Consider the following 13,416-nt stretch of genomic DNA (forward strand, 5'->3'; position numbering starts at 1 on the left):
TACAACCCGGGCAAAATGCACAAAATTTGACCCTTGGTCACACACAAAATGGCAGGGGTGAAGACCTATCCCCTGAAGTTCTGTCACAACTTCGAATACGTACTGTTTTAAAACATCTCCTTTGCATGATTTATGCACAAAAAAAAAGGTGCGTGGAGTCCCTACGCGCGGAAGAAGTTATACTTCTTAAGTGCCCTGGAGACGATCAAATAATTGCGTCAAACACTTTAATTGTGTTTGTGTCGTCGGCTCTCGTCGGCTACACGTACGCTACACCGACTTGTTGTCGGCTCTGTTTGATGAAAATCAAAAATTTTTGATATTTCTATTTGACGGACGATAATTTGATCGTCTCCACTCATGTTTGACAAGCATGACTCATTTGCAGTGAAGACTTCAAGCGAAGAGGACATACATACTTGCGGAAAAGTGAAGTGAAGCGAAAAAGAGTGAAGTGAAGAAGAAAAAAGTTAAGTGAAATAAGCGTAAAATTTTAAAATAAATAAAATCAAATCAAATAAATTAAAATAACTAAAGTAAAATCAAATAAAATAAATTACAATAATAAAATAATTAAAGTAAAATCAAATAAAATAAAATAAATAAACTAAAATAAAATAAAATCAAATCAAATAAATTACAATAATAAAATAATTAAAGCAAAATCAAATAAAATAAAATAAATAAACTAAAATAAAATAAAATAAAATAAATAAAATAAAATCAAATAAATTAAAATGATAAAATTTTAAAATTTTTTTTTCATAAGAATTGCAGCACATGCCAATAAAAGATAATCATCATCCGACGATGACATGACGACCGTTCGCTACGAGATCAAAAATAAACTGATGTTTGACGTGTTAATTTGAACGTTTGCGTGTGTTGCCCACGATTGAACATCACTAACACATATACACTGTTTGACGCAATTATTTGATCGTCTCCAGCGCACTTTAGCGGTGTTCAGAAATGCATAACATTTTCTATGAAAGAAAACTTAAATTCACATTTTATAATTTTATTATGCACATTTTATAAAGCAAAGTATAAATGAAGGAATTTTAATTCGGAAAGAAGTTCTGTCTCTTCGTTGCGGAAGGGAATATGCAGCGTAACCACATATCTTTTGTAATCCATCAACACGCGTTGAAAGCCCAGCAGTTATCGGTGAATTGACGATCGTTGATTCATCAGTAGTTATAGATGCTCCCGCAGAGATTGATGAAACAGCAGACGTTGAATCTTTTTACGCGCTCTCTGATATTCCGCAGCTGTTTTCCTCTTCCTCGGTTGGCTGCCAGCTATCATTTCCAATTTCTCCTTTTCCCGCTCTGCTTTCTTTCGTGCTGGGTATTCACGATAATATTGTACTGTTTTCCCTCCTTTTAAAACACGGGCTACAATCTCAACAGAATTTATTTTTAATTTTTTGCTTACTAATAGAAATTAAATTTATCACAGCAATATTATGTATATGTATATACATATTATGTATATGTATATTGCTGTGATAAATTTATTTTCTATTAGTAAGAAAAAAAAAAATTTATTAGTATAGTATACGATGTTAAAAAGCAAAAATTTAAAAATAAATTCTGTTGAGATTCGAACCAGTGTTCACGTCGTGATATTCTAGGCGCTTACCACCAACACCACCATTGACACTTAGGTTGCGCTGACTTAAGTATGATTTGGTTATGCATGCAAGAAACATACGATGGTTCTAATAATTTTGTTTAAGTATAGAAATATACATACTTTGTAGAACATTTGCTTTCGCAATAAATTTATCACAGCAATATACATACATATAAATAATATGTATAAACATAAACATAATATTGCTGTGATCCCTTAGAAGTATAGTCTTAACTTCTTAACGGCCAACGCAGAGTATTTTCAACCAAAAGAAATTTATTCATTAAAATCACCACTCAGAAGTCGTTTTATCCCTTGTAAGCGAGCGATTTTCGAAGAAACATTTCTAATATGCCAAAAGGCAAAATTAGAAATGAATTTCTTAAATCTCACACTCCCAGATAAAACGATATACCTCGTCCTCGTGGGTCGATTTCCAAATGAATACAGAAATGATTCTGTGAATTTATTCATTAAAATCGCCACTCAGAAGTCGTTTTATCCCTTGTAAGCGAGCGATTTTCGAAGAAACATTTCTAATATGCCAAAAGACAAAATAAGAAATGAATTTCTTAAATCTCACGCTCCCAGATAAAACGATATACCTCGTCCTCGTGTGTCGGTTTCAAAAACCACAGAAATGATTCTGTGTGATTCTGAAAGGCCAACGCAGAGTATTTCAATTAAAAGTCACACAAAATAGTTGAGAATTCGCAGAAAGGCAAACGAAAGAAAAAGAACTATAACTTCAATAATGCACAAGCATACAAACATACATATGTGCACACATGTGAATATGTCACCAACCAAAAATTGAAACATTGTTCTACAAAAACAACAACAGCATAAGCATGGCAACATTGTGTTGTGTTGTTGTGTCGGCCGAGCTGTGCCGAAAGAAACGAACAAACGATCGCCGATTGTCACCGCTTCGCTTGCTGCTCGCACATCTTCGCAGACCAGGTTGCGTTACATTCATATGGATGGAGCAAGGTTGCGCAACCTTGCGTTACTTTTATATGGAAGGTTGCGCAACCAGAATCTATCACAACCTTTTCCGGCGTCGTATAAGAAGTATAACTTCAATAAGCAAGTGGTTGAGATCAAGGCTCCCCACCTATGAAGCAATTCTGGAGGTACGATTTTCATCACCATAATCCTCCAGACCTACAATTAAATCCCTATACCTATCATACTGCAAATGGGTCTTCAAAGACATTTCATCGCAGCAAATTGACACGTATTTCTGGTCACTAGTAAAGCAACGGCTTCAAAGGTCCAGAGTTTTTATGCTGCTATACGTGCAACCAGGACTTCGTGGCCAACTTTGAATAAATTTGGACAAAGTTCTTGGTGATGGCCAATTAAAATAGGGCTGTAAATATCTGTATGCTAGAGGTGACAAGAAATGAATCACCAGAGCTATGGTTTTTAATTCCCTATTGTATCTATTACCGTGAAGATTACGGTTATTATTAGACAAACTATTCCTCACACATGCAGCAATATGTGGAGGCAATTTGCTACATAGCTCAACAATTTGTCTATTCTCACTATTTTCAATAGACAAACTGTTTCCTTTTAGGGCCTCAATTTCTCTTTCCTTCTCTTCTAATTGTTTTTTTAATTCTTGCACCTCATTTTATAAATTAATATTTCTTTTTTTTAAGCTAACTATTTCATTTGGGAGGATGGAGTCATGTGTAGAAGTTCACGCAAGTGAGGAAAGTTCTCTGATCGCCATTCACTTGGGAGTGGCCAGAAACGATTCTTTTACATATGACTCAAGCAGCTCACGACTTCCGGTCTTTGACCAAGTATCCTCTGGGTAGCCTAAGAACATCCGTTTGAAGGCGAGCTAACGTGAGAAGGCGAAAAATCCCCTGCATAGGGTTGTGCGCTGGGTTTGGGACCCGCCACGTAAAAACCTCCCCCCAATGAAAAACAACACACAGCCTCGGATGAGAGACCCCCCTTTTGATGACGACCATGGCAAACGAAATAAGGACTACGAATTGAGGGCATGCACCTGGAATGTCCGGTCCCTTAATTGGGAAGGTGCCGCTGCCCAGCTGGTAGATGTCCTCGGAAAGATAAAGGCTGACATCACCGCCGTCCAAGAAATGCGATGGACGGGACAAGGACAGAAACGAGTAGGTCCTTGTGACATTTACTATAGTGGCCATATAAAGGAGCGCAAGTTTGGTGTTGGATTCGTGGTGGGAGAGAGACTCCGTCGCCGAGTACTATCATTCACTCCGGAGAATGAACGTCTAGCCACAATCCGCATCAAAGCGAGGTTCTTCAACATATCGCTGATTTGTGCCCACGCCCCGACGGAAGAGAAGGACGATGTGACCAAAGATGCTTTTTATGAGTGCTTGGAGCGCACTTATGAGAGATGCCCCCGCCACGATGTCAAAATCGTGCTTGGCGACTTCAACGCCAGGGTGGGCAAAGAAGGTATCTTTGGCACTACGGTCGGTAAATTCAGCCTCCACGAGGAAACATCCCCAAATGGGTTGAGGCTGATCGACTTCGCCGGGGCCCGAAATATGGTTATCTGTAGTACTAGATTCCAGCATAAGAAGATACATCAAGCTACCTGGCTGTCTCCGGATCTAAAAACCACCAACCAGATCGATCATGTTGTGATAGACGGAAGACACGTCTCCAGTGTTTTAGATGTGCGTGCGCTCCGAGGACCTAACATTGACTCGGACCACTATATTGTTGCAGCCAAAATTCGCACCCGCCTCTGTGCAGCAAAAAACGCACGCCAACAAACACAAGGAAGGTTCGACGTCGAGAAGCTGCAATCACAACAGACAGCCGAACGATTTTCTACTCGGCTTGCACTCCTGCTCTCTGAGAGCACTCGTCAACAACTTGGTATACGGGAACTGTGGGATGGCATTTCAAACTCCTTACGTACAGCTGCAACCGAAACCATTGGTTTTCGGAAAGTGCAAAAGAACAGCTGGTACGACGAGGAGTGCCGTGTCGCAGCGGAGAGAAAACAGGCTGCCTACCTCGCAACGTTACGATCGACCACAACACGTGCGGGATGGGACAGATACCGAGAGTTGAAGAGGGAAGCGAGACGCATTTGCAGACAGAAGAAAAAAGAGGCCGAAATGCGTGAGTACGAACAGCTTGATAAGCTGACCGACAGGGGTAATGCTCGAAAATTCTACGAGAAAATGCGGCGGCTTACAGAAGGTTTCAAGACCGGAGCATACTCCTGTAGAACCCCCAAAGGTGATCTAGCCACCGATGCCCAAAGCATACTTAGATTATGGAGGGAACACTTCTCCAGCCTGCTGAATGGCAGTGAAAGCACAACACCAGGAGAAGACGAACCCGATTCCCCAATCGATGACGATGGAGCAGACGTTCCATTGCCCGACCAGGAAGAAGTTCGAATAGCAATTGCCCGCCTGAAAAACAACAAAGCGGCAGGGGCCGACGGATTGCCGGCCGAGCTATTCAAACACGGCGGCGAAGAACTGATAAGGAGCATGCATCAGCTTCTTTGCAAAATATGGTCGGATGAAAGCATGCCCAACGATTGGAATTTAAGTGTGCTATGCCCAATCCATAAAAAAGGAGACCCCACAATCTGCGCCAACTACCGTGGGATAAGCCTCCTCAACATCGCATACAAGGTTCTATCGAGCGTATTGTGTGAAAGATTAAAGCCCACCGTCAACAAACTGATTGGACCTTATCAGTGTGGCTTCAGACCTGGTAAATCAACAACCGACCAGATATTCACCATGCGCCAAATCTTGGAAAAGACCCGTGAAAGGAGAATCGACACTCACCACCTATTCGTCGATTTCAAAGCTGCTTTCGACAGCACGAAAAGGAGCTGCCTTTATGCCGCGATGTCTGAATTTGGTATCCCCGCAAAACTAATACGGCTGTGTAAACTGACGTTGAGCAACACGAAAAGCTCCGTCAGGATCGGGAAGGACCTCTCCGAGCCGTTCGATACCAAACGAGGTTTCAGACAAGGCGACTCCCTATCGTGCGACTTTTTCAATCTGCTGCTGGAGAAAATTATTAGAGCTGCAGAACTGAACCGAGCAGGTACAATCTTTTATAAGAGTGTACAGCTGCTGGCGTATGCCGATGATATTGATATCATCGGTCTCAACACCCGCGCCGTTAGTTCTGCTTTCTCCAGACTGAACAAGGAAGCAACGCAAATGGGTCTGGCAGTGAACGAGGGCAAGACGAAATATCTCCTGTCATCAAACAAACAGTCGTCGCACTCGCGACTTGGCCCCCACGTCACTGTTGACAGTCATAACTTTGAAGTTGTAGATAATTTCGTCTATTTAGGAACCAGCGTTAACACCACCAACAATGTCAGCCTTGAAATCCAACGCAGGATTACTCTTGCCAACAGGTGCTACTTCGGACTGAGTAGGCAATTGAAAAGTAAAGTCCTCTCTCGACGAACAAAAACCAAACTCTATAAGACGCTCATAATTCCCGTCCTGCTATATGGTGCAGAGGCTTGGACGATGACAACAACCGATGAGTCGACGTTGCGAGTTTTCGAGAGAAAAGTTCTGCGAAAGATTTATGGTCCTTTGCGCGTTGGCCACGGCGAATATCGCATTCGATGGAACGATGAGCTGTACGAGATATACGACGACATTGACATAGTTCAGCGAATTAAAAGACAGCGGCTACGCTGGCTAGGTCATGTTGTCCGGATGGATGAAAACACTCCAGCTCTGAAAGTATTCGACGCAGTACCCGCCGCGGGAAGCAGAGGAAGAGGAAGACCTCCACTCCGGTGGAAGGACCAAGTGGAGAAGGACCTGGCCTCGCTTGGAATATCCAATTGGCGCCACGTAGCGAAGAGAAGAAACGACTGGCGCGCTGTTGTTGACTCGGCTATAATCGCGTAAGCGGTGTCTACGCCAGTAAAGAAGAAGAAGAACTATTTCACTAACAAATTTTCTTTTCCTAGGTGTCCTTTCACTTAGGTACGCATTTGTTTGCGTTTTGCTATTTATCGCCCTATTACCTAAACTTCCTAAAGGTGAGGAATATGAGTGTTCCTCAAATATATTGTAGTGAAGGGACACCTTCTCATGCATTTCATGTGAACACGAAGTACAATCTCCTACCTCGTCAACGAAAGTGGTGGAAATGGACTATATAGGACCTAAAGTATTTACATTGTCCTGTTCGTCAGGTTCGCAAAAACTACCTTTAACTAAACTACCACAGTCCGAAACTATCGCCACTGTTGGCATTATCAAATTTTTATCGGGGACTGCCCTTTCGATAGTCTTAACCTATTTTTGTGGTGGACCGAGAAATGCCTATCGCAGGCAAACAAATTTGTATTATTCAAATCGGATACACCAAGAAGATGCATCCATTTCCTCCGCCTAAAAAGCAAAAATAAATAACAAAGATGTTAACATACAATAAAAAGATTAATATTGTTAGTATATTATTTTAAAGTAATAAACTAATAATTAAAGATATTTAAATAATAAGCATAAAACAATTACTTGTAAAAAATCATCGTACAAATACCAAGCCAGCTGTACAAAAAAATTAAGCAGCGCAAAAGTATTATTATTAATATCAAGAAATAAACGCAGTTTCAACAAATATTTGTAAATAAAAAATACATACGAGTACTGTTTGTACAAGTAGATCCACAGGGGAGGTAATTAAGAGACTCTCCCACTGCATGTCGGTCGGCTTAATTTTGGCTGAAAAATTATGAAATCAAATATACATAGTTACAATATTGTTACGAATTTACTCTTGCTAGTTTACTTTGTTAGGTTCGTATCTCTGGATTGACAAATAAAACTAAAAGCCGTTTAATTCACTTCAACAACTCTTTATTTCACAACTCGTCTACACTATAGCAGTTTACTCTTAGCACTGATTGATTACGTTGGCGCTGCCACGGCTTATATAGCCACGCACTTCTCGCTGATGCCGACATGTCCTTCTAGAATATCGCGTCTGGAAATTACCAGAACATACGGCTATACGGCGCCAGACGCAAGCAGACAGTCGCGGCGCCAGACTCAGCAATTGTTTAACTAGACAAGCAGACAGTGCGGCGCCAGATGTCTACAACAAGACAAATGCTATTCCATATACCTACAGCTATTGTTCATAATCAGGGATGCATATAGTAATACAAATACAACTTAATACTACTTTTGTAACAATATATTAATTAATATTTCACCACAGCAGTTTTATATTATATTTATTACTCATAGTGTGTATTATATTATTTGTGCTTCAAATTGAAATTTTTATTATCAAGGGGCACATCTGCGTGAAATTTTGAATAAATTAATTTTTTGTTTTCTCATATTTTGATTACTTAAACTTTTGAAGTTAAAATAATTTTTTTTTTTTAATTTTCATATACTATAATTAAATAACAAATATATTCAAAAATTAATTATGAAATCGCAAAATAGGTTTTCACTAAAATTAGCATAGGAAGTTTTATACGCGAAATACATAATTAATAAATTATCGTCAGCTCTGCGAAATAAGCAATAACTTTTTGTTTAATTCTAAATTAGATGGTGTAGATATTTTTTTATGGTCACTCAAGATGTGCCCCTTAAAGTCTGAGGCTTATAAGGATTTGGAGTATACACATTCTTATCCATCTTTCATTTAATATTATAAATCAATATAATAATATTATAAATGTGATAGGAAGTATGCATGCATTCACAATCCCAAAAACAACGTGTTCACCTTTATTCGTTAATGAATTTTTCACTGTATTGAATTATTTATTATATATGCACCCAATATGCAAAATAAGATATGATCAAAAAATTTGAAAATGAGTGTTTCATTGATTTCGATCCACCAAGTTACATATTGTTGCGAATTTACTCCTTGCTAGTTTACTTTACTAGGTTCGTATCTCTGGATTGACAAATAAAACCAAAAGCCGTTTAATTCACTTCAACAAAATATCTTTATTTTACAACTCGTCCACACTATAGGAGTTTACTCTTAGCACTGGTTTATTACGTTGGCGCTGCTACGGCTTATATAGTCACACACTCCTCGCTGATGCCGACGTATCCTTCTAGAATATTTCGCCTGGCAATTATAAGAACATAATGCTATACGGCGCCAAATGCAGCTATTGTTTAGACAAGCAGACGCAGCTATTGTTTAAGTAGACAAGCAGACAGCCGCAGCGCCAAATGCAGCTATTGTTTAAGACAGCCGCGGCGCCAGATGTATACAACAAGACAAACACACGTAATGCTATTCCATATACATACTGCTATTGTTCATAATAAGGGATGCATATAGCAATACAAATACAACTTAATACTACTTTTGTAACAATATTATATACATATATGAGTACATATATCCAACATTTTAAGGTTCTGCCATCTGATATAATCCAGTTTTAACCAATATTTAAATTTAATTTCACTAGTCTTATATATCGTCACCTGAAATGCAAAATAATAAGTTATTTTGGTATGTCCAACGTATGTATGGTAACGTCCAAAACGTAGCAACAAATAATGTAAAAATTTGCACAATTATTTTTTTAACTGCGTCGATTGTGCAATACCATTTGGTGATTACATATATAAATAAGAAAATAAAATTAAATATTCTACTTACATGGGCATTTCTCGCTCCCCAGGAAATTTGTGCAGCGGTAACGAGCCTTCACACCCTAAGTAGTAATTGGCTATAATTTAACTTGTAGCATACTAACCTGCCGATCGATCTGAACGGGAACGGGATAGGATTGATCTGTGAAAATAATAATAAAGTAATAATTACATTAAAAACTTAAATAACTTACTTTTAAAATGACCGTCCGTCAGTTTGAATATTTTCAAATATAATGCCAGTATTGCTATTGAGCATGGCAAAATAGTGTTGCGTAAGCTAATTTAAACTCCTTTTTACTACTAAATAGATAATGCAAATTCAAAAAATAATTATTTTAAGAATCATTTTTATTTAAAAATTTAACTTGGAACTAAAAATTAATACGGTAAATTTGTTAGTATGGTGAAACACTCCATTTGGGAACGATTCTTGATCGCCGGCGTATAGCTAAATTCTGACATATAAAACGTGTATGTAGTTTGTGATTACAAAAATTTATACTTAAAATATAGGAAACATGGCTATTATAATTATCTCTTGATTTATCTTATAATAAAAAATTGTGTTTTACTGTTCAGACGAATTATTATGGAATGTAATATCAAACTTTTCCACAATATGCCAAATTACTGCTTCTCAGTAATTGTCTGTTTTGGCAGGTCATGTGCCTCTTGACAATGATTAAGATTGAGTTGTAAGAATCTCATGCGCCCTGTTGTTCTGCTTTCTTATATACCAAGCATCTGACGCTTCCAGTGAAATGCTCAATTTCTTTAGATCCTGTCTTCAGGCAGAGTTAACATTTCGGCTTATTGATGCAGTCGTTGGTCTGATATTCACCTTCGCATCATCTTCTTCAAATCCTAGACCTATCCTAATTGTGTCACTTTCGCTGTGTGCCCATAGTCAAGACACCTGAAGCATCGTTGTGGCTGCTTATGTTCCCGAATACGGCAAACTACCCGCCCGACTTTCAGGTTTATATTTTGTAGAAGTGACTGCTGTTTGAGTGTCTCCGTAAGACTTTCTTATCTCTTAATTGCTGAGATCGTCAATTCTGTGTTTCCCAACTCTATTTGCAGAGCATAGAGAACCTCTTCCTTGCTACTGATTTCATCTAAACCTTTACAGTTGAGTATAATCTCCTGGGTAAGGAGATCAATCTGCTTATGATTTAAGTATAGTATTTTGGTTAGTTTTACTATGTTCTACTATGTTCCACGGTTCCTCCATTGAGCTTTGTTTCAGAGGGTAGCAGTTAGTCTCTTGTGTGGTCTGTGTGCCCATTTGAGATGCTGGAAGCTATTTTTTAGTGCCTTCTAAACCGTGGGTAATGGCGCCGTCATTTATTATAAGTGAACGTTTAAACTGGCCAATCAGACTGGTTCTCGCCTGGGTTTTTGGCGATTGGATGCATGTTCGTTTCGTTTTTTGTTGGGTCTGCTATTCTGCTATTGGTTCCTCAGTGAACTTTGTGCGGCTTCTTTTCGGCTGGTTGATCGGGTGTGATACCGACATTCTTCACTTCCTACTTGTTTTTGCAGTTGCAATATTTTATCTATTATATTTCGCGTGTCTTTGCTTCTGGCCGTGGGTGAGTTTAGCTCATCTATTAGCACTCCTAGAGCGGATAGCGCGTTCTCTACTTCGCTCATAGTTATCACTGCTATTGATGTTGGGTTGAAGGTATGTATGTATGTTGACTACGCTGAAGTCGTTAGTTGATGTTAAGGGTTTATCCCATTGTAGAAATATAGAAATATAGAATCATATGGTCGTCAACAGCTGATCGAAATAGTTGATTTTTCGGCACAGAGATTTAAATAAAAGGACTTAAAAATAATAAAGAGGTATTAGGTTCCCTCGGAGGCCTATTTTTACCCATATAATATATACAATACTAAACTAAACTATTTGTAATAATTTAAACAAAAATAGATATGTATGTACTATGTATATTCTTCAAATACCTAAATATGTATGTACATATATACATATAAATAAAATTAAAAATAAATAAAATTAAAATTAATTTTTTCCATACAAATTTTTTTATTAAATTTTTTTGTTTTGTTTTTCAATTATTTAAATCTTTCAAATTTGGCGTTTGCTTCAAAAATTTTATAAAATTATTCAGTGAAAATGTTATGTGTTTTTCACACAAAGTGATCAATTACAGATTGAAATTTGTCACGATGCCATGAAGAGGTCGCGCTAATATCGGTCGGCGTTCTTTTTGGCATCAACATATATTAGCAGCCCAAGGCACATGAACGAGTACTCCCAGGATGCGATGATATACGTGCGGTATTATGGGTCGCGATCAATCAGAAAGCGATTGTCACGATGTCACAGCAAGACTTTTCAAGCAACAGCTTCGATGGACATTATCTTGAAGCAACGCATATATGGTGCTGTTAGGTGCTAGATGTACTCTGTTGAGTGGCAAAAGAGAGGTTTGCCGCACGCACACATTCTTCTTTGGATGGTGGAAGGTGGTTTCACCAGATCAAATTTATGAAATCATTCAATAATACGGCAATTCCTGATGCAAAGATATCCACTCTATCGGCGTCGCTCACCAGACGACAATGGCAGAACATTTAGCAATCAATTTAGAGGCGGGAGTATCGAAGTTGACAACACATGGATCGTACCATATTCGCCACTGTTGTCCAATTCACATTCAAAAGTCATGTCAATGTTGGTATTGCAGTTTGGTGTAATCGATAAAATACGTTTGTAAGTACGTCGCCAAAGGAAGCAGCTTGGCGATTATTGGTCTTGAACGATACGGTCGATACGTGAACTGCACGCTTTGTAGGATATTTACTTTTTCAATTCATGAACGTTTTCCGACTGTTGTGCGTCTTACAGTTAATTTGGAGAATGGCCAAAGAATGTATTTCAACCCAGAGAATACAGTATAGCCAGTGGAAAGACCGCCAGCAACAAAATTAACATTTACGAGTTTTTTCTCAACTTTCGTCAGTGATGCGTTTGTGAAAACAATGAATTTGAAAAGAAAGCAAGTCCAACCAGTAGATTGACATCCAGGTGTCTTATCAACTAATGCATTAGGACGAATTTACACAATCCACCCGAAAAACAACGATTGTTTTTACCTTCGGTTGCTATTGATTAATGTACGCGGTTCAACTTTATTTGAGTCATTGCTTACTGTGAATAAATGTAATAAAATTCGATGTGTGTTCAAGTTGTGGAGAAGTAAGCCAGCAATTACAAATGCTGGAACACGTTAATCACTGGAATGAAAATGAAGTTCGCATACTTTTCGATATAAACATCGACATTGTCAAAGACATTTTACATCGTCTTCGCTAAAAATTGGAAATGGTACAATTTCGGTTGATACTTCCGGTGGTTCGATATCAATTCCATCTTCCCTTTACCAATTCACGAAAGATGAACTCATCACAAATGTTCGGAAATTGGCCAAATTATCGTAACTACGATTCCTTAAGTGCACGCGCAATGTTAGCCGCCAAAAATACCGATGTTGTTGACTTCAACTGGAAGATTCAAAGTCAAATTCCAGGAGACTTGCGCTCATACAAATCGATCGATCGTCTTGACTATGAAGACGACGCCGTGAATTATCCAGTGGTATTCCTAAATTCTTTGGATAGGCTTGGTATGCCACCGCATCATTTGCGTCTCAAAGTAGCATCCCTCGTTATTATGTTTCCCAATCTTCACGCGCCGAAACTGTGCAATAGAACCCGACTGATTGTGACGCACCTATTGAATACAAGAATACAGAATGCTTGATCCAACGAATTCCTTTGAGTTCTAACGTTTTGCCATTTCAGTTCAAACGTATTCCGTTTCCAGTGAAAATTGAATTTGAGATGACAGTCAACAGGACCTAAAGATAGTCGCATAGTGTGAGGTATAAATTTGGAAATGCTATGTTTTTCACACGGCCGTAGCGTGCTCACGAGTTGGAAAACCATCTTTTCTGTACACCGGAACAGAAACCGAAAAATGTTGTTTATAAAGCTGCGTTACATTGAAAAAAAAAAAATGAAATGATACATTTAACTTTCTTTTCATTTCGAACTATATAATTTCACACAG

The 13,416-nt window shown here is 38.5% G+C and overlaps 2 pseudogenes; both read right to left on the reverse strand.

The window, feature by feature from the left end:
- Positions 1–1,932: 1,932 nt before the first annotated feature.
- Positions 1,933–2,115, reverse strand: LOC125777966 (small nucleolar RNA U3; annotated as a pseudogene).
- A 7-nt stretch (positions 2,116–2,122) lies between these two features.
- On the reverse strand, positions 2,123–2,300 carry LOC125777979 (small nucleolar RNA U3; annotated as a pseudogene).
- Positions 2,301–13,416: the final 11,116 nt, after the last annotated feature.

The sequence above is a fragment of the Bactrocera dorsalis genome, chromosome 3, assembly GCF_023373825.1.
Source record: "Bactrocera dorsalis isolate Fly_Bdor chromosome 3, ASM2337382v1, whole genome shotgun sequence".
Classification (NCBI taxonomy): Eukaryota; Metazoa; Arthropoda; class Insecta; order Diptera; family Tephritidae; genus Bactrocera; species Bactrocera dorsalis.